This window comes from Colletes latitarsis, chromosome 3 (assembly GCF_051014445.1).
Source record: "Colletes latitarsis isolate SP2378_abdomen chromosome 3, iyColLati1, whole genome shotgun sequence".
In the NCBI taxonomy this organism is placed as follows: Eukaryota; Metazoa; Arthropoda; class Insecta; order Hymenoptera; family Colletidae; genus Colletes; species Colletes latitarsis.
In genome coordinates this window covers 38815256-38836725 of record NC_135136.1, presented here as the reverse complement: position 1 = coordinate 38836725, position 21470 = coordinate 38815256, and the positions used below count along the sequence as shown (strand labels likewise).

At 43.3% G+C, this 21470-nt stretch overlaps 1 protein-coding gene across 1 annotated transcript in view; it reads left to right on the top strand.

The window, feature by feature from the left end:
* The window catches only part of LOC143340460 (uncharacterized), a 641167-nt gene that overhangs the window by 31163 nt on the left and 588534 nt on the right, over positions 1–21470 (top strand). Inside the window, exon 2 of the mRNA XM_076762436.1 lies at positions 19688–19716. The gene's annotated coding sequence lies outside the window, so the exon portion shown is untranslated. The remainder of the gene's footprint in view (positions 1–19687; positions 19717–21470) is intronic.

The following is a 21470-nucleotide window of genomic DNA, read 5'->3' as shown; positions in this document are numbered from 1 at the left end:
AGCGGCGCGGCAGCCCGCGGAAAAATAATCAACGCTAATTGAAGCGCGACGCCGCGACGACGGCGGGAAAACAATGCACCGACACGCTCGCGTCCCCGTGGCTCGTGCGTGGGCGTCGATTAAAAATTAATCATCCCAATTACAACGGGCATTTTTTCCTGCCGCGAGACGGCGTACAATTTGCCGTGCTGTAATTGAATCTCGAAAAATTCAATGCATCGAATATCACTGTCTGTAATACAAGCCCCCCTCCCCCCGTGGTGGCCCGTGCGCTCGCCCGTGATTTACAATATTTACGCCGCCATTATTATTACACATTTTCATTTCTACGAGCCGCCGAATAACTCTATGCCGCGTGCGTATTGTGTCGCGGGAATTACCTCGAAAACGCGAGAATGCAAAAAAAAATATCTCTATTACCCGTTGGCCGTGTATAATGCTTCGAGATTTTCGCCTCTATTTACTTCCTTTATAATTTATCTTTGAAAAACGCGAGCCACGAGGGCCGCCCCCGCTGGAATCCCGGCGTCGCTACTTCTTTCCAGTTAATTAGCGGAATTACGCCAATTTGAATTTCATCGTCTAGGAGGGGCATTCAGCCCGCTCGTTTTCGATTCTTTTTACTCGCCGATGTTCTTTTCCCCTTTACCTTCGCAAAACTCCGGGACTCGTTCTGGAATTTTTCCTCGGTTTCGTTTCGCGATCCGTACCCTCCCCTTTTCGCCATTTTAATTTGCTCTATAATTTTCGCCCACGAATTTGACGCGTTCTGGCGTTCACTTTTAGAAAATATTTCTTTTGTAAGACTTACGAAAGCCTGTGCAATTTATTTTCGCAGAACGAACGATAATCGACGGCTCATAGACGTAATATCGTAATACTTTAACCGAACGTAAACATTTTAATTTTCACGTTGGACGGATAAATGCAACGAACGCGGATGTTATAATGAAAACGTGAATTTAACAAAAAAGCGGTATATGCGTGCCGTAAGCCATCGATTTAGAACGAAACGAGCGTCGAGTCACGTACGAAGGGAACAATAAAAATTAATGGTAATAACTCTTTCCCGTGTCGCGTGTTACGATCGGCAGAAACAACTGTTAAACCCGAATGTCGTTCTCATCAGCGATCCGCGACTGTGCCAGTCAGCGCGTAATAGGCCCTTCTGAAACAGTGGCCGACATGAGGAATGGATCGTACGTGCGCAATTGGGAATACAATCTGGCCAGGGAACCGTACAGGATTAAGAATAATTCGTCCTCGACGAATAATTCGTCGTCTCGAGGTCGCGCTTAACGACCGCCTAACAGCGCCCGGCCGATTTAACGATTTTATTCGTTAAATTGCGCGTGATTAATGATTAATTCCCTCGTTAATGGCGAACGCGGGTGTAATTGCCAATTACGAATTAATTTAGTCCGATCCGGCGCACTGTATAGCAACCGTAATTCGAAATTAATTACTATATGATCCGTGATTTAAATTTATAATCCTATTCGGCCGCCATTCTAATTTCCGAGTTATTACTGTTGCTGTCCGATCATTAATATGTTCATCCTTTTGTGCGCCCGATCGAGCGAAATTAGGGATTTCCTTGCGTCAGAAGCTGTTTAAACAGAAGTCGATAATCCTGTAACGTTCCATCGGTTTCGATGCCGTAAGTTCCTACAGTTCGTTTTCACTACCCTCAAAAACTCGCTCGATTCTTACTGGTTAATTATTCGAATTATTTTCTAATAAGTATTTCATTAGTTAGTCTGATTTCTACCCACATTTCCAGTTTCCCCACTCCGTGCCCCTAACACTGATGGATATTGAGGATGAATCTATACGAGATTCGATCGAGCAAACAGTGAAATGTTGACAGTCGTTTGTTTCCCTCGCTCCCTACCGGGGTCTTCAAACATCGGACGATAGAACGAATTTCAGTCAACAGTATAACAAAGAAACGATTAAGAAATTGCAATAAAATTTCCCATCGTTATTCGTTACTTCGAGTACTTGTAAGGAAGATACAGATTGAGTGTATTCGAAACCTATTCTGAATAATTACCCAAAAAATATAAACGTAGAACCTGCGAAGGGTTAATTCACAGCGAATCGAATACATCGAAACCCGTCTCGAAAATATACACGGTTTCCCAAGCGTCCCCTGCAGCGTTCGGGGCGGTGCGTTAAGATCGGATTTTCGGAACGACGTGTGGCAAACAACAACAACAAAAAACACGAAACAGAGAAAAGGGACAAATATCCGCGCGGAAAGCCGGGACGAGCGTACGGGCGAGCGGCGCGAAATCCGCCGTTATAAAACAACATCCGGAAAATTTGTTTCCAGTGTAGCAAAACTCCGGCAGCGAGTGCCGGCGACATCAAAGCATCATCCTATTCTTTTCTGGTTCCCCCCTCGATCGCGGTGACGTGTAACGAAAATAAAACGAGAAAAAAAAGAGAGAGAGGAAGGGAAAAAAGGAATTTTCGAATAACCGATCCTGGACGCGAAAAATCGAGACGCGTCGTATTACCGAGTCAGAGTATCATGCAGGCTCGACATTTTTCCCTCGATCGGGCGTTCCATGCATGTCTGAGTGGCGTCCTACAAGTAATGATTACCGGATTACCAGAATTTCCCATGTGCACGCCGCGGCTGGATCGCGTACGTGTATCTCATCAGTCCGCGGCGGAACTTCTCGCGGAGATCGATAACGAAGGGCGGACGAGAAAACGAACGAGATCGAGTCCGATCCCGTATTACCTGAAGCCATTCCGGGAATCGTTTCGTTCGCGGAATTAACATATAAATTAGGCCTCGACGGCCATCGCGGACCGCGTCGTTCCCCGCGTCGACACGCCGGATCTTTTCAATTACTTCCACCGTCCTGTTGACCGATCCTCCCGATTGTATCAAATAATCGTGGGAAATCGATGGATCAACGCTACCTTTACTAAGTGTCGCACAATCATGCTCGTTAAACAATCTGGTATACAAAATCGTACTTCTTTTATAAATCAAATTTTGTCACCTTATTCTATAGGGTTATACAGGGTGTTCGGCCATTTTAAAGTTACCTAGGTCTGCATAACTTCTTTAAATTGAAAGAAAATGTTTCATTTCCAAGAACAGAGACACAAATTGTTACCTATACAGGGTGTTCAGCCACCCCTGGGAAAAATTTTAATGGGGGATTCTAGAGGCCAAAATAAGACGAAAATGAAGAATACCAATTTGTTGATGAAGGCTTCGTTAAAAAGTTATTAACGTTTAAAGTTCCGACCGTACTGAATTTTTTTCTCGAAAATGCGCAAGATTTCTGGGGTATGCCTATTGACCAAAAATGATTGTAATTGACCCCTACAACTAAAAATAATTTTTCTAGAATGATCTGAAATCTTTTAATTTTGGCGAAAAATTTGTCCACCTTCTATTATAGTTACTCGTAAAATCTCCCATTAAAATTTTTACCAGAGGTGGCTAAACACTCTGTATAAAACAAAAATAAAATATTAATCCGTGAAATTATAAGTAGGATTGTTTAAAAATTTTACAGAAGAACACAGAATCAAATAAGCAGGTGTTTGCTTCGAATATTCGAAAGCTGATCAAGGAACGTGAGACACATCGTGTTGTCTCGTAACAAAGTGTTTGTTTTACTTGTTTGTTTATCACGAAGATCAAGAGGATCGCGTACAAATATTTAACAAATCGTTCGATTGGCGTACATATTTATATTTTGCGCGAATTTAACTGTTACCCCGACCGAAACAATATTTCCTTTCGGTGTGTATTTTTATATTCAGGTGTCGAGTAAGCGTCAAGTGGTGCGTATTAAAAACACGTGTGTCCATTTTTATTAATTTAAACGCAACAAAATGTTTGTACCTCTCTCGAAATAACACGGCGTAAACGCGTATTTATTTTGTTACAGCGTTACGAATATTTAGCGCGGAGAGCAAAGACGACCGTGTTTGATCGTTCAATAAACGGCAAAAATATGACCCACACACGGCGGTATTTAAATTTAACGCCAATTTGGCATGTTTCGATGGAATTTCGAAATTCTCCGAATTTCTGATTTCGGCGTCGGGAAGGCACGGCACAGTGCATTATAGCGTCGCTATTTTCATTAGCATCGTTTGATCACTGCCTCCAAATTTACAATTTAAATTTAACTCGAAACGCTTCGACTCTAGCTCGAGTCATTTTTACTCTTAATTTCCTGTATTGTACAATTTTAAATATCAAACGATCGAAACGTTTCGAGCGAAATTTAAATTTTAAATTTAATTTGATTCGCTTGTGACGAGAATAAAAAATTTAATTTCTGCTCAACCATGAAATTTCGATATTTTACAAATCGACTACGACGAAGATACTTTATTATTTCTGCTCGACCGTCACCGCAAAACGTTAAATTCGAAACACGTTATACCACCAGTTCTCAATGCCTTGCATTTTCATGCTTCAGCAAAGAATGTAATTTGTTGATATTAATTCAGGAAAGCTAGATTACCGAAATAATGCACTCCGTGGGACGTCGTGGATCGTTGATACTTTTTGGCCGCTTTAAAGAGACCGCGGTTCAAGTAAATCTTTGTATCGCGTCTAATCAGATTACTGGTCGCGGGTTTTTGTAACCTTTGATTCGGCTCGCGATCCAGAAACACGGGCACATGAATTACACTCGTGCAATTTCGCGTTTTTTATATTTTATGAGCCGGCTTTGTGGCTTTATAACCGAGCCCGCGTTCCTGCCGACCCGTGATTTAATATGGAACTGCCTGAACATGCCGTAAAACCGATCTTCTATTACTTCGCTCTCATTTTGATGCTCTGTATAAAACTCCGAACAGTGCCGCGCGCTGACACTTTCTATCGAACGTTTCCACGAGTCTTAAAAAACACGGCGCGTCCCGTTTTCATTCGTTTGCCCCCGTCGGAAGGGGTGTTCGCCGATAAAATTCTAATTAACCACATTACCCGGGAACGAACGCGTGCAACGTCTTTTTATTAAACTTTTGAGCCATTCGACGCAACGGCGGGAACCCGAATTTCATTTTCGCCAGGGAATATGGTAACGTTTTCTTTTTTCTGTTCGCTCGTACGCAAGCATTGCTTACTGTTTAAACCTTTGCTTGCTGGTACGTTCAACGTACCACCTCCTCGCGCTCAGTTTTTAATTATTTTAACGAATTTCTTGACGTTAAGTACCGGGGCGTTTTTTTCTTTTTTTTTAATTTTCGCGGCGTCGTACATGCAGGAATGCGAAGAAACGGTAAGCGTACATTTTTGTTTGCACTATTGCAGTAGATACACATGGGGGCAAAATTTTATGGAGAAGAAATTATTTCTGAATCGATGTTAATATTACAATGGCAATTTAGACACTGGGTTGTCAATTATTGATAAGTGCAATAGATTTATGTAGTTCTGATGCCTCGTGCAATGATCTAGAAACGAATGGTGTTTTCGATCGAAACGAGTCGATAGATTTGCGTCTGGACGGTATCGTTTGGAAAGATTCTGATCGATAATTCTCTGAAACGAACATCGATACTCCGATTTCGGGGAATCACAGCACCACTAATAAATCTCTAATGTTCCCTATTACGATCAAACCGGGTTCAACGTTCACCGGCGAACCGTCAGTTCATTTAGTTTGCCCGGGCATCAATAGGCAGTGTGTAACGAACGTGTAACGTAAAGTTTCCATCATGTTGCACAAAGCACACGCGCGTACGCGGAACCGCCGTTGCGGTGAAGCAGTGCGGTTCGTATCCCTATATGTCATATTAGCCTGAAAGGTTAACCCCGACTGTTTTACGAGGTCTACGTTCCGGTCTGGTCGACGATAAATAAATCGTCGTGATTGCCCCGGTTAATTGTAAATAGCAACTCCGTCGCGATATTATATTGTCGTCGCGTTGGCAAAAGCGCGCGACGCGGTCGAAACGCCCCGTAATTAAAACTCACCTACGTCGAATATTGTGATTTCTCGCGAATTAGCGGTCGCTTTACCCCCGTCCATCCAGTTGCCAATCGAACGATTATGCGAAGTGGAGAAACCCTACCCTCTGTTCGCTGTTCTCGCACCGAATGTAGCGTGCAATTAACTCAGACGATTAAATCGCAACATTTTATGGGCGCCTCGCTTCGTTGCTATTTTAATCGAGGGTAATAATTCTGGGAACCGATGAATATTTTTCTAGATATTCTAATCACAGTATCCATTTAATCTTTTACGTGAAATTTAATTCACATTTTTATAAGTAACGAGATGTTTATAGCCAGCCAGCTGAAGTAAATCTAACATAATTACATTTGCGGACCAATGATACAAACAAACCGATACTTATGTTAATCAACATTAGACATACTTAATTTGGACGACGTGATACTTTGCCACGACCGATGGTTTCAATTGTGGCAATAATCGAACGTAAATTCCGGAAATATCTTGCCATCTGTCCGTATTCTCCCGTGGATCGAACGATGATACATATTTGTGGTCCTCCAACCCCCTCCTCCCCAGTTTCGTCCGTGTAATAAGGTTACGTCGACGTGAACTTGTAAAAGTGGAACGGTAGGATACGAATACTTTTAGTAGTTCAATTTATTCCCGTTTTTACGGCCGGTCGGAAAAATGAAATTTTGAATAGATCCAATTTACGTTTTCAGAGCTATCGCGTCGCGATAAGATCGAGCGTGTTCGCTGCCCGGATCGATGTATGAAAATTTTTACGTTCCATCGGCTTTGTTGGCATTTACTTTCGAAACTGCCCCCGACTCGTTGCCGGGGCTGAATTAATATTATTTTTCATTTTCGTATCCGATCGACCGATAAATCTTTCCAAAGCTCGGTTTTGTTCGTTCCAAAATCTTAGAAACTCTAAATTTACATATGTTTAAATAAAGAGGATCATTGAATCAATATATGATTCATATTCCAACAAAAATTACAAAAATAGAAAACTAAAATGTATCAACTAGTGTTCTCTAATGTCCTTGTATTTGCATAGTTTCGGTGTCCCCGAAGTCTAGATGCGTTTAGAATCCGCCAGATCCAAACTCGTTCGGTTTTCTTGTCTTTTTGCGTTCGGTGACGTTTCGCAAGGTGTGAAACAGGCTCCCTGAAAAATACGCGACCCGGTATCCTTGCTCTTTTTACCGTCGTGTTCGCGTTCGCGTATCGTCTCATTAACGACGTATTGGTTTGCTGGTATTTAACAAACAAGTGCCTAATGAAGGCTCCAGTTGCGGTCGGTATTCCGTCGTGTATCTAATTTAGAAGGTATTCACGTCCATGGTCCGGCGCGGCGAGATCGCGATGATTAGGCAACGCGCGCGGTAACGTGTCTATTCTGTGATTCTATTTCGATTCGAAACTCGGCTCTTACGTCACGGCCACGCAGCGCATAAAACCAAAAATCTAGCCAATTAGATCCAGAAAAAAAAAAAATGATCGATCTAGTTAAAGCTCCGTTGGAAACCGTATCGATGATAGAATCGTTTCGCGCCGATGAAACGGAGCCTCGTCAAGTTGACCTGCGTTTCGCAAGAGATGTTGCTCGAATCAAGGATAACGGGTCTTTAATGGATACTGCACTTTGAATACGAGTTCTAGAAATATATACGGAACTGTGTTGCGATATAGGACGCCGGACTTAATGGAACATGCAACGTGACGTTTCTCGAGTTTGTCAATCGCGCGGAGAAACTAATTCTTGGGATGCTTGGTTGGCAGTATTGTCACAGAGTTGTATTCTTATCATTTTTTTTCGTTCCTTCAAAATTCACGTTGCATGTACTGTGGATGATTCTCAACTTTTTTGCGTACTTAAGCCTTAAGTGGACTCTTTTCAAATAATTACATTGACACATATTAAACGATTATTAGTTTAAACTTGCAGAGGCCCCAATAACCTACTCAAGGGTTAAATAACTCTACAAGACAGCTAACTCAAAGTGCAAGTTCTCTATCGAAGGAGACGCTTACGTTAAACAATTGTAAACACTTGGAATATCCAGTTTCACCGAGTATAATCTAGTTTACCGGTTTCGTGAACATTTTCACGCGATGCAGCCCTCAGCGTGGGTGAGAGGAACGGTGAGCGATCCGGTGGGTGTCTAAACGGCTCTAACGGGCCAGTTGGTGACGGAGGTGTCCGCGGGCACCGGTGGAAAGGTGAGAAAAGCGCGAGGAGGATGGGTGGGGGGTGGAGCGGGGGTGGCCGGGGTAACGCCATTAATCGCGATATATTCTCGCGAAAACGCGCGTGATTTGGGCAGGGGGTGCGGTGGCAGCGATGCGGGCACACGGAATCGATGGAGCGCGGAATCGGTCGCGGAGTACCGACCAATTAGTCGGCCGATGATTGGCGCGTGTAAACCGAAACGATGACGTCGCTGGCGAACCAACGACCGACGCCCTCCGCCGTTCGTAAACCGGCCGGGACCGTTGGGCTACCTATCGGTCTCCACCAGCTGCCAGCGCACCCACACCCTCTTGCCCGTAGGAGCGAGCACGCGCACCCAAACAGCCCCGGCACACTCGGTCTACCATCACGAGCACCGTCAAATATCCGTGTGGACGGTTACAGGCCGGACTAATGGAATTGATTAAAATGTGTTCGATCAACCGAACCGCGGGCCCACTCCCGACGACCATCCACCCACCGTGTTCACCTACCTAGCCTCCTCTCGCCTCCATCCATCGCCTCTATCTCTCTGCGTCCCCGGCTCTGATCCGCCCCCGCTTCGGCTCTCTCCTCTCGCTCGCATCCTGTCGCAAGCCCTGACCCTAGAACCAGCCGGGCGCAATCGAATATTTGCGTTTAGGCGGGCACGTCGACGCGGAAAATGCTATCTTTGTCAATTAATTCAACCTGTTGTCGCTCGTCGCCCCGACCTCGCTTCTCTCTGCCCGGACCCGGACGGACGACGATCGGGAAAATTGGCGGTTTCGCGGTCGTCGTCCGCCGGGGAAGGACTGCGCCTGGGAAATTTGTTTTTCACGAGGCAACTCTTCCTCTCTGCTCTCCCAATCGTGCTCTTTTCCACTTCCTTCGCACCCATCTGGGTCCTCGATGCCTCCTTCGTCCGCTATATTCTTCGCTCCATACTTGATCGTTGTCTACTCGATTGTGGTGGCTTCCTGTTGTGGAAAGAAACGAGTGTCTACTGCCTCAATCGAGCACTTGCGAGACAGTTAAGAACACTATTTGGCAAACCAAATATGTTATAACGAAGCAAATATCACAAAAATATTACTTTGTGTAATTATTAAAATTGTAACTTTGAGTACCAAGAAAGAAAGACCGATCTGAGATGTAAAAGATAGAATACAGAACCCATCTTTGCCACGAGTGTTCAGAAAGCCAGACGTGATCAATGTTGCGGTTGCAAACGAGCGTTTATTTGTTAAATGATCGACGAATCCCGTTGGTTGTCAACGTCGTCCAAGTTGTACTTGTCCCCCCCCAGTCGAGATCGCAGAGTTTCGAACGAGTTTCACGATTATCATAGACGGTGGCAGAGGGATGATCGAAAAGCGTGAAACTAACGCAGTCGACTGGAAGGCGAAGGTGGTTGGGGACCGGAGGAGGTGAAAAATAAGGGAATAAATAAAACAGATGTCTCCGAGGCAAGCCGTGAGTGTCGCTAATGAACTGGTCTCTCTCGTCTCTGTTCAACCGACATGGCAACCTACTGTTCACCTTCGTTCGCAGCTGTTCGTGGACAGTATTCGACCGGTCTTCATTATACTCGGCCCTCTGTCGTTAATTGCGTACGCACCTACGTAAGCATGGCGCCGCGTCGTTCCGCCAGGAATTAACCGATATCGCGTGGACGCGTTCTCGATAAATTTATGGTTGTTCCGCGTACTTTGCGACCGGCCAACAGCTCCGGGCTTGCTGGCTTGTACCGCGACCTGCCTGTGTCCAACCCGCTGGATCTACTTTCTTCTGCGTCGAGAATTATCCGTCAATGGTATCGAACCTAACGGGTTATAATAGCGATCGAGTCGCCTAACGCTTTTCAACCTGGTTCACAGTATAATCCTTCAGGGCACACAATAAACTCTTTTTTATTGACTAACAAATATAGAAAAGAAACGGTTGTAAAAAGTGAAAGAGAAAAGTGGTAAATATAAAGCAATTGGAAATGAAAAGAATAAAATAAAATTACGAGAGAAGCTTGATGAGTATAGAATAATTGGAAATAAAAGGATACTAAGATTTGATTAAATTTCTTCTTTATTGAAGAAGATAAAGTTTATTTAGTTTTGTTATAAACGAATAAATTCCGATTTCTCAGTTTCTGACGAGTTCGTATAATTGCACCGACTATTTTGATGCTAAAGGTTTTCCAACTCGCAAATATTGACTTTAATTTGTTCATCTAGTAATGAGGTCCTGCCGCCATTAACATTATACATAGCAGAATTTGCAGCAATTCCGACGAATTTTACGCCACTCGAAAATGTTTTCTGCGCTAATAAGACTCTAGTCCGATTTTAATGCTCGTAATCGTCGTAATATGTAGCAACGAGGTCCTGCCATCATTAACGATAACAGTGCGTGTGACGATATCTCTAGCAATTTCAACGATTTTTACGCCACTCGAAAACTTTCAGTCCTAACTTCCACGCAAGGGAATTAACAACTTTTATTACTGTTTTCGCTGTATGCACCAATTTCATAAAGTTCTTATCCCCGTTTTATCAATACTTCGTCACGTTTCTAATTTCCAAACGAATCGTACGCATAATTTGGCGAACCGACGTAGAATCCTGTATCTTTCGTTTAAACGAAACACCGCTGTAGCGAATCGAATCTATCTAGGTCATTCATAGATCCTCTTCGATCCTAATACTCAAATGGCTACAATTGCGGATTCGCGCTTATCAATGTATAACGGTGTAATCACTTGCAAACTGCTCACCTCTCGGCATAAATCGCATAAGAGGATTACGCGCCACTACAACATCGACAGCTTCAAGTTTTTTGTGACTAGAAATACGCGAAACTATGTAAACGATCCACGTATGTATCGATCGTGCGGAAACATCAACGATCAAACGGAATAATTCCAGAACCGTGATTCCTTTTTCGAAAGTAAGCAATAAACGTAGAATAAAATCATCGTATTCTACACTTTCGGTTTCCCATATTCCATAATACCATCTTTTGATGTGGTAGAAAAATAAAGATGGCGTCTTGGGAACTTTCAAGCATTTGCTAGTGTTTTTCCAAGATACAGTCGAAATTCAGATTCAGAAGACATTGAAAGGTGGTGGGGGGGTTAACTTAGCGACAATCTGGCAGGGATCGTCGCGTAGTATGCATAGAGAAGCGATGGGGGGCTAAGCGACGCTACAGTCGTCACCATTCCCACACAGACGTCGCTCGGAGGAGGATTTATCGTCGTATCCGTGGATAAGAACCGCCAAGAGCGTCTCTGGTCCAGTCATAGCGACGAGGACAGAGGGCCGCGGGTCGAAGCGCGCGGATTACAAATCGTCGCGAAGTATCCAGTGCCAACCTGTTACAGACGCTGAAAAATCTGGCAGGTACTCGCGCTGCAGGAATTTCCTATCAATTAGGGACAGGTTTCCACGGTGCGCGGCGTCGGAGGACGTCTTTTTCCCCCCTTCGTTCTTCGTTCGCCTCCTCCACCTCCTCAGCCTATCCCCACTGTCTTGTTTCTCTCATTTGTACAGTTAGCCGGTTAAACAGTCCCAGCCACGAATAAAAGCGTCCATCTTACGGTCGCTCTTCTTATTTACATTCCCACGAGCGCGGCAACTTCTGCCCTGGCGAATTAATTTACCGTTGGGGAAACCGCTGCGCCGCGAATTAATTTCTATCGTTTGTCCGCTCGGGCACACCGGCTTCTCGATTTATGGAAATTGATTTTCCGTTAGAAAGTACCGCGTGGCCGGACAATCGCGCGTTAGAAAGCGTTCCTAATGGAATACTTGTGCCATTGATCCTAAACGGTCGACGGGTTACCTATATGGAGGATTCCGTAGGATTGGCAACCGTCAAGGATCGAAAGGAATAGGCTGCGTTTCGAGAAGCATTGCGGTGTTCGATGTTGGTTAATGCTTGCGTTTGAATAAATCTTGTTGGTCGTTTCGAGCATTTCGGTCGAGGTTAGGTTAATCGTCGCGTGTAGCTGTACCTCGCGTTCCTATCCAACGTCGGCGAACCGTCGTGTTCTCTAGAAATTAATTAAACCTTTTTAGATGCGTTTCTGCAACGTCTATTTAAAAAAATTATCTTTCATCCGATGTAAGTCGAAACCCGTTTATATTTTGTTCGAGGACGACGCAAGATTTCCCGAAACCGGCGAAATTAATTGCAAAGTACGCGATTCTCTCTGCGCGGCCATGTCAAATTGAACCCCGCGCGGAAATATTGTTTAACTCAATGTAGAAACTCCACGCGACGGCTTTTCCATAACAAACAAACAATAATTCCTTACCGCCGCCTCGAATCAACGAAATCGCGTTTACACGACGGCGGCGTAATAACGTAACCCTCGTATCGCGCGAAGTGGTCGCGTTTGTGGCGCGAATTTGCAATTCGAATCCGTCGTTATTTATCGCCGCGCAGTTTTACATTACTGCAATTTAATTATTCCCCTCTCCGCGCTTCCTACGCCGGAACTTTTTGCATCCCCGTTATTAAATATAACGGTGGCGAGGGTATTCCAGTCGATCAAAATTTAACCTTTTTCGCAAACTTCGAAAAACGATAGTCCGTTTTTCAATTAGCAGTTTCGACGGTTCGGAATCGAGAAAACTTGATACGTTCTGAACCAATACCGGTGGGGGGTGATTGTTCCGCAACAACGTTGTCAGCGTTCATTTAATTCCCTTTTATTCCTCGGGTCAGCGAAATTCACGCGTATATAAATATTCGAGGGCGAGAGAGACGGTGCCCGTTGCCGAAGAAACGACGAGGTCGTTCAACGACGATGCAGAGAGAAAGAAAAAAAGCAAGAAACGAACGACGTATTTACATAGTAACAAGGCGGGCGCGGGATAATTTTTTTAAAAGGTCGACATCAAAGCGTTCACCGGTTGACGGTGTCCCAGAAGGGCGAACACGCACGCCATTTTATGGCGTACCCTCGGCGAACGAAACGCTTCGTATCTAATTGGCCTTTAATTGGCCGAATGTAAATTATACATTAATGTCCCTTTAACATTAAACGGACGTAGCGTGGCCGTCGGTTTCTGCGGCGCAGCGGGAGCCGCGGGCACGAATTTTTCGAAAAGCCCTCGTAAATGCCACACGCGGTTCCAGTACCTTTTGATAGTTCCCCGATGCTCGTTCCCCTCTTTTTTCATCGTAATTGCGGACCGTCCGGCCGCTCAAGATTTACGCTTCCAATTAGCTATACTTTACGGTTATAATGAATTTACATTCGTCGCCGGGCATAAATTAATCGCGACCGGTTGATTCCGCATTGAGTGATTTAAATGCTGCGACTGAATGGACAAGAACCGCGCTCGTACGCCTTCCTCTCGCGCCGTCGCTCCTTTCTTTACTCTTCATGGAAACGCCTGAGGCTCGCTCGACGCCAAATCGATCAGTTTTCTTTATTTTTTAGTCTGTATTAAAACTTTAGGATGGTTGGAATCGTCGCTTCTCTGGTTTCGTAATTTAAAAAATATGTACCCTCAAAGTTTATTGGTTTCTTCAAATATAAAATTTCACCTATTGAGTGATTCACTCAGTTTTACATTCATATGTAAATAGGAAATGTATAGGAAAGATGAAAGGAGAGAATCTTCAGTTTCCACTATCTTGGAACAGTCCAACAACGCGTATTAAAAATAGTTAAACTTTACACACATGCAGTTCCGAAACTACTAGCGTTTTATCCATAATTGAGCCACTGTTGGCAGCGGCAAAGCCTCCCCTTTAAAATGGTTTTTGGTTTTTGTCGATCCGACTTACCGTTTTCGAGATATCGTAATTTATGTAAAAGGTAATTTTTTTAATTCGACTACGATCTCGCTCGGCGCCTCAGAAAGGCCTATTAACGCGTATTAAAAATCATAAAACTTTAGACGCGTACAGTTGCAAAAGTACTAGTGTTTTATTAATTATTAAGCCATTGTTGGCAGCGGTGAAGCTTCCCCTTTAAAGTGGTTTTTGGTTTTTGTCGATCCGACTTACCGTTTTCGAGATATCGTAATTTATGTAAAAGGTAATTTTTTTAATTCGACTATCGCTGTCTCCGTCTGACGCGTCGCGCCGGACCTCTCTTTCTCGTACGTGACTCGTGACCGACTGACCCACTTACTACGATCACGTGCGGTCAACGACCTTGCAAGGCCATTCATTGATCTCGCGACGTAAACAAACGCTTCGAACCCTTATATCTCCGTAACTAGCCACCGCATCGACTCGAAACTAAAATCGCTATATCTCCGGAACTAATAAAGCTATCGACTCTCACAAACGCTCATTTTAAAGGGCATTTCATCCTCTATCCGATGACTATACCAACTACTATATTTTATGCTGTCTTCTATGTTTATTTTGCCATTTAGTTTAACGCTACACACCCAATGAAGATTCATTAGTCATGGTAGGAATTGGTATACATGGAGTGTCCATAGATTTAGTGTTAGTAAAGAATGCATGAAAATTTAAATTAAGAATTATAATGAAAGGTCAGCAGAAAATTTCCAAGAACTAGGGGACGAAGCTAGAGAAGTCCTGGGCCATTATCGAGACCAGAAAGAAGTATCGTCGAATCGATGAAAATGCGGATAGTGGTAGTTGGACGATTCGTAAGAAGCTAAATGCCAAGGTTACAAGTTTCCACCGCGGTCGCATTATAGCCCCTCCGAGATGATTTTCGTATTTGGACTCGGTCCAAAGTGAAAGAGGATGAGTGGCGGTCGTCTAATGTGCTTTTTCGAATAAAGCTACTCGCATGAAAGACGGAAATATAAATGGGCGAATACGCGTCTAGCCGAATGCCGCGGAACGTACGACCGAGGAAGGCCTTACGATGCAGAAACACTCGTCGTTTCGAAGACACTATTCGTGATTTACGCGACAATACGCGGCTGTTACGTTACGAATTTAGGGTGCGTCGATTCTGCCCGTTTAACCCCTTCGCTGGCAATAGTTTGCCCCTCTGGAAGACGCGTTCGCGAATGGTAAAAAATGTACTTGCAAATATTATGAGCGAGCATACCGCATGTATCGTTTCTCACGTAGAACCTGGCCTGGGCGAGTAACTTTACTGCGCTCGTTTTCCCCCGGAAGTAAATTGGACACGAAACAGCTGCTTCGTATGCACCGCTCGTGCCGTATCTGACACTTTTCAGTGTTTTCTTGCGGCAATCGCCCCGAAGGAACAACGCGTATGTTCCCTGCGTGGAAAATTTAATTGACATGCACGATGTATGATATCTTTTCGAGCATACCTTTCGCAAAACACGACGCTGCGCCCCTTCTTCAGTCGTAAAAACTGGGTAACATTTAGGGAAGATTGCCCCAAATATAAATTTAATCTATGACAATTTGAATTTCATATTTATTTTAAGCTAAAGAAAAGAGAGAGTTTGATAGTTACTTGTTTTAGAAAGGCAGATTGAGGTATGAGTTAGCAAGAATGGCTATTTAGCCTTATCAATTCACGGAGGATTTTTCATGGAGAACGTTGAATCGGTCCCGGCGAAGAATCGAGACAAAAAGACGGTTTTCAATGGATTATTTGTATCTGCGGAAATGGGAGCGACGAGTGAATACGAGAAAGCGGACGATCGCGGCCGTGTTGCGTTAATTATCATGATACCAAGTCGCGTTTCAATTTTCCTGCGCTTTCTCAATGGGCCGCGAAGAAAAAAGGGTGAAAGAACTCAGTCGTTGATTGGATCATAATTATCTGCTTTATTATTACACTTTGTTCTAGCTAAACTGATCGTATTATCGTCGGAAGAGCCTCGTTTTATATTTACAAGCAGCATTATTAACGTTTCCGTTATCTTCGGTACAAGTATTTTTCAGGAAACACGAGTATGAGCACAGTTTATCTTCCGTTCTATCGTTCGTACTATCATTATTCTATTTTTACTCGTAGCATGTCCTTCTAAAACAATGTCACTTTTTAAAGTAAAAAAAAAGGTTAGTTTCAGGTAGTTGAATAGCTCAAAGTCACTCGAGTCTTCGGAGAATATTAATGTCATATTTAAAAAAATTTTGAAAGTCACTCCATCGAATTAATCGCGAACGAGTGAAGTTTCATCAGGAAACTGTTATTCGGAGTCGTAAACGAGACGCCATGATCCGTTTCTTCCTTTCATTCGGTCAACTGCTGGCCTGTCGTCAGCGATTCAACGACGATGGCCGCGATTAGGTCGTGATATTTCACCGCTAATTAAATTCAATTAAACTGACCTCGATAAAATGATCCTTTCGAGGAATACGTAAAAGTTTCCGGAAGCTTTCATCAACGAGAATGTCCGTTATACAATGCTAATACGTATAGTATTATACCATTCTGTACTCTTTCTGTAGTCTCTAATTCCCAGAAACCTTTTTATCCATATCCTTATCCATATCCTTTTTACCATTCGCCATTTTCTTCCGCACCCTTATTTCGTAAAACACTGTGCTAATTGCTTCTTCTTCCTGCTCATAATTTTTTGCTCATTAAATTCAACGCTACCTTATTTCAACAAAATGATACAACTTTCGCGTTGTCTTCCAATTCTCTATGCAACTTGAAAAACTGCATAATGTAGAGGACTCGGTTCCTAGGAAAACCATAATTACATTTACACTACGTTCCATGTAAAAAGACATTTCTCGTACGCTACAGGTTGCACATTCTCGCTATAACGTTTCAGAATGTGGGAAATAAACAAACTGCTACAATTAGTATTTATTTATATGCATAACTGTGCTTCATCAAAATTTGTTATTACTTAAAGATTAAGGAAGACCTGTTCTATTAAGATCGAACTTTTATTTATTACAAACGGGATAATTCTTCTTCGAGGAAATTAATATTTGCAAGGCACGGCGACAAACTTTCGTGCCAGTGTTACAAACACGCCACGCAGTTTCCAGACTATATAATTCCCAGCTTTTCGCGACACTGAACGCCAATAAATATCTCTCTCAGGGCAAAATCGATGCGCGGGAGGACCGTAAAAAGTGACCGCGTCGATTTTTATTCCCAACGCGTGCACCAAAATTTATATTGAAATCTCAGCGATCGTGCCGTGTTGCGTACTCCGTTTCATTGAATATCGACGAAGTAGCGAACGCAACAAAATCCGCAGGGAAGTGATTTTGCCGTTTCGTTTCGCCGCTCCACAGTTGTTTCCAGCCATTGGCGATGGACGCTCGAAAACGAAAAGCGATGGGATTCGAAGCATCTCAAAACCGTCGCGAGTTAAGCAACGAAACCTAAACAGACCCGAAACATCCTGCAAAACAACTTGAAAGTCCTAAGATATCTCGTAGAATTTAGAAATTGTTTCAGATAAAAACATTTAGAATTGAACATCAAATTCGAGTTCTTTTGGCTACGAAATAAATTCTCACGGTGGAAGTAATACGAATCGTTAATTTAAGCAGAAAATATGGACGGATAATGAAATGGCCTTTCCCCAAAAAATTCTAATTATCGAATCTGAATTCCATCCAATCTCTCTAGCCTGGCCAGTGCGCACGGAGAAGCGTAATAGGGAGGACGTTTGGGCGATTAGCATTTGTTTGGGCTGCGGCCGGATGGGGGATAATGACGCAATTAATAATGTCGCGAAACGACGAGACAAACGTTTTGCCCTGTGTATAGGAGCTTGGCCCGGCGTGCAGCCGTTGCACGAGCGTGTTAACACACGGACGGTCGCGCGTACGCGTCGTCGTTGCCTATTTGCGACCGGCGCACAAAGTGCATCTCCAGATTTATCGATGGTTATCGATGCACGGCTCGTTTAACGGTAAGTGGGAAGCTGGCTCTCGCAAGACGAACACTTAAGCGATCCGAGAGTTGCATAACGATTGTTTCTTTATGGCCAATTAAATTTCGACAGAGCCGCCTGGCCTCCGCGCTTGCGCCACTCGTTCGAACCAACGAAATAATTAATGCCGTTTCGCGGCCGTTTCCCCGGCTAATTACATCAACATTTTTCCCGGGGCTCTTCCAAACTGACGCCTTTTCTTTTTTCAAACATTTTTTTGTCGCCAGCCAGACGCATCGTAATAGAATTTTGGGCACAAAGCCCACCTGATCATCCAAAAATAGGAGCACTCTTTGACAAACGTAACTATAAACAAAATTGACGGAGAACATATGTGATTCGTTTGTCATGAATATGGTTTTCCAACGGAATAGTGAGCTATTCTATTTTTTATTTTTGCTCGGCGTATTTGACAAAGAATAAGAGTCATAGCAAAGTTTGATATCATTGCAGTAGGTTGAGATTAGTAGAAACATCAAATCAGATCCTTTCAAAAGATTCAATGGCTTCGTAATTTTCATTGTAGACGATATGATTTGTATCCCACCTGAAAAGTATGGAGTTTCATACTAGACTCGTAGGTATGGATTACTATGATATAAACGACGCCGGTGAGTGCTTTAATCTTCGAAATGCGCGCGCGCAGGGGTGAGTTCGGACCGTGCAGGAACGTTGGACGAAAAATTTGGTTTCACGATCCTTTTTGCTGTTTACGTTGATTGCGCCGGTCCGTTACGGCATTTATGCTCGTTAATGTGATCCAATAAGCAATGAAATTCCCGCGACGTTGTCCAAACGCATGGATATTTCGGTTTCCCGTAATGGTACGTAATCTCATTGTCCGTGTCTGCGGGAGGAAACCTATTTACAGAGAGTGTTTCGGGATTATGATCACGAACACAAGTGATTATATCATGGGGGACATTTAATAGCGTCTTCGACATCGTTTTTCCTCTCTTCAGGTAACGCTGGAACAGCTTTATCTTGGGAACGCCAATATTTCCACCCTCTGGCGTGGAGTTTCTCAAACTGTGGCACACGAAACGCTAGCGATAAGTTACGATGTTCTGGGTTGAAACTTCCTGAAAATTATTTATTAATCGAATAGAATTCTAATATCATTCGGATGTTTTATATTAAAATTTTATTCGTACTGTTTGAATATTGGACGAACATTTCCAACCCTGGTTCCACTCCCATCCGACTTCCATCCGAGTCGTGTATGGTCAGACATTATAGTCAGCCATTGTAGGCAAAATTACTAGTCGTTGTCCACGTTCCCCTTAATTCTGACCCGTACTTTCTTTGTCTCTGCAATACTCACATATCTCGAAAAAAATAGACTTTTCAATGTTTAAAAAGACAGTCCCTTTAATAAACGCCAATTTATTTCGAAACAATTACTGCAATTATTATCCTCGAAATTAGATTTTACCGCGCAACAAATCAAGTATTCTACTTCCGAATATCAAAGCCGACCACGCGCGGTAATATCATAACAACGTTGAAAACACATTAATGCGCTAATAATTACATTAATGTACTAGTGTCAACTATTTATCGATACGGTCCAATTTGTACGACGTTCCAAACAAACCAATATTGATCCACACGAATCGCCCTGTATATTTACCAAATTTAAACTCTACGATTTCTTACGAATTTTTCAAATTTTGTTCCAGATCCAGAACCAGGTCGAGAAACAATTTTGGTGAGTGAAAGAACCAAATTTAAACATTTTCTAAAGAGCTTCCAAAGACTTAGTATCAAATCACATTTAAAAATGGACGACTCGCGAACCTCCAGAAGCCGTGGAAGTACGCTACGGTCATTTCTAGCGTGTATTCCGACGGAACACAGCCCGGTTTCCACAAACGGTTCGTTTCAACATCGCGAAAAGCGCGCGAGGTTGCATCTAGAAAGCGGTGCTCGCAGATAAAGGAAATTTATGCGGAAGATAAGGCGACTGTTCCACTTCTCTGCACGCTGAGAACCAGTCAAATCGACCGTTTGATATCAAATACGTGTATTCGTTCGATACGATCATCGTGAATTATTACCGGGTCGTGGTAGCTTGTCACCGGGTCCCTGACTTGACGCTTCTTGCGTGCGGTTATCCTCGACCTTGATGCCTGCGAGACACCGTCCAGGAACGAGGCTCGTTTTTCACCCGGCAAAACGCGTAATCGCGGCGCGAATCGCATCCTTGCTCGCCCCGCGACTCTTACGGTACTCGATACAATGTCTCGCGAGATACTCGATAAGAGAAATTTCTGAATTCGTTTGCTCTTACTTCGAGCGTCGTCCCTTTTCATTTTTTAGATGGAAGATAATAGTTTGACACTTGATTTCCGGGATAATTGTAACGTTGGCGTTTCGCTGGCGAATTAGCAGCTCGGGTGAACCTTCGTTTCCGGTAAATCAGTGAACCTTGCGTCGCCAATGGGACCCCGTTCCCCGGTCAGACGGACAGCTAATCTGAAATGCATGTAACAAACGTAAGTGCGCGTTTAAATAGCGGAACCTCGTAAATACGAAACCGGGGATCGCTAACCTGAAACTACTTACGAGCTCTGTTCTCCCGCCTGTGTAACGCGTTACTCGCGCTTTCTTATCGAACACCCGATACCGGAAAAATTGTGTGCTTCCGGTGCGCTGGCACGACAGGTCTTCGCCTCCAATTTGTCAACACCGTGATCGATGCTCGACCATTAAACGTTTGCCCGTATCTATCTCAAAGTTAAATTCATTTCAGAATGATAATCGTCAACTCCATGACTGTCGCTCCAAACAGTCGAATTGGTTCTATTCTTGTTCATTGCTAGAAAGAGCAATTATAAACCTGACTCGATGAATCTACATTTAAATTAACACCGGGTTAAATATTAATGAACGAACGCTTCAGAGGGTGTGCAATTAGAAGGAGCAATTATTAATGCCCTTAATCGTTCTCGATTGCATTAATTTCGAAAAGAAAATTAGTTCTCGGTTGCTTACGTATTCATGAATTGATTACTGCCCCAGTAATTAATGTCCACGTAAGGAAACATCGCGCTTTAATCCTGTGAAACTCGATCGGTGAATTTTGCAGGTGTTTTTCCGATTAGGTACATCATTCGACAGAAGATTATAGTTAACAATAAAGAACCTTATTAAATTAAGTGCTTTTACAAATCTGTTAAGGATCTTCACTTCGTTTATTTCTTACCCAGGCTTAGGGGAGATTTATATAGCTTGATCGTTAAATGTAGAAATACCATATACAATGTATCGAAGTCAAGTTTTAATAGCAGCAGTTTATTTACACCTCGTTTCTTACGTACTTGCGTACCTGCTTCTTGTTTTATTCATTTTTCTATCGTGCATTCATACCCTTAGTCCTGCGTAATGAAGACGTTGAATTAAAACTGGAGGAGAAAATAACTCAACGAACCGTTTCAGCCAGAAGCAATGGTATATGCTAAT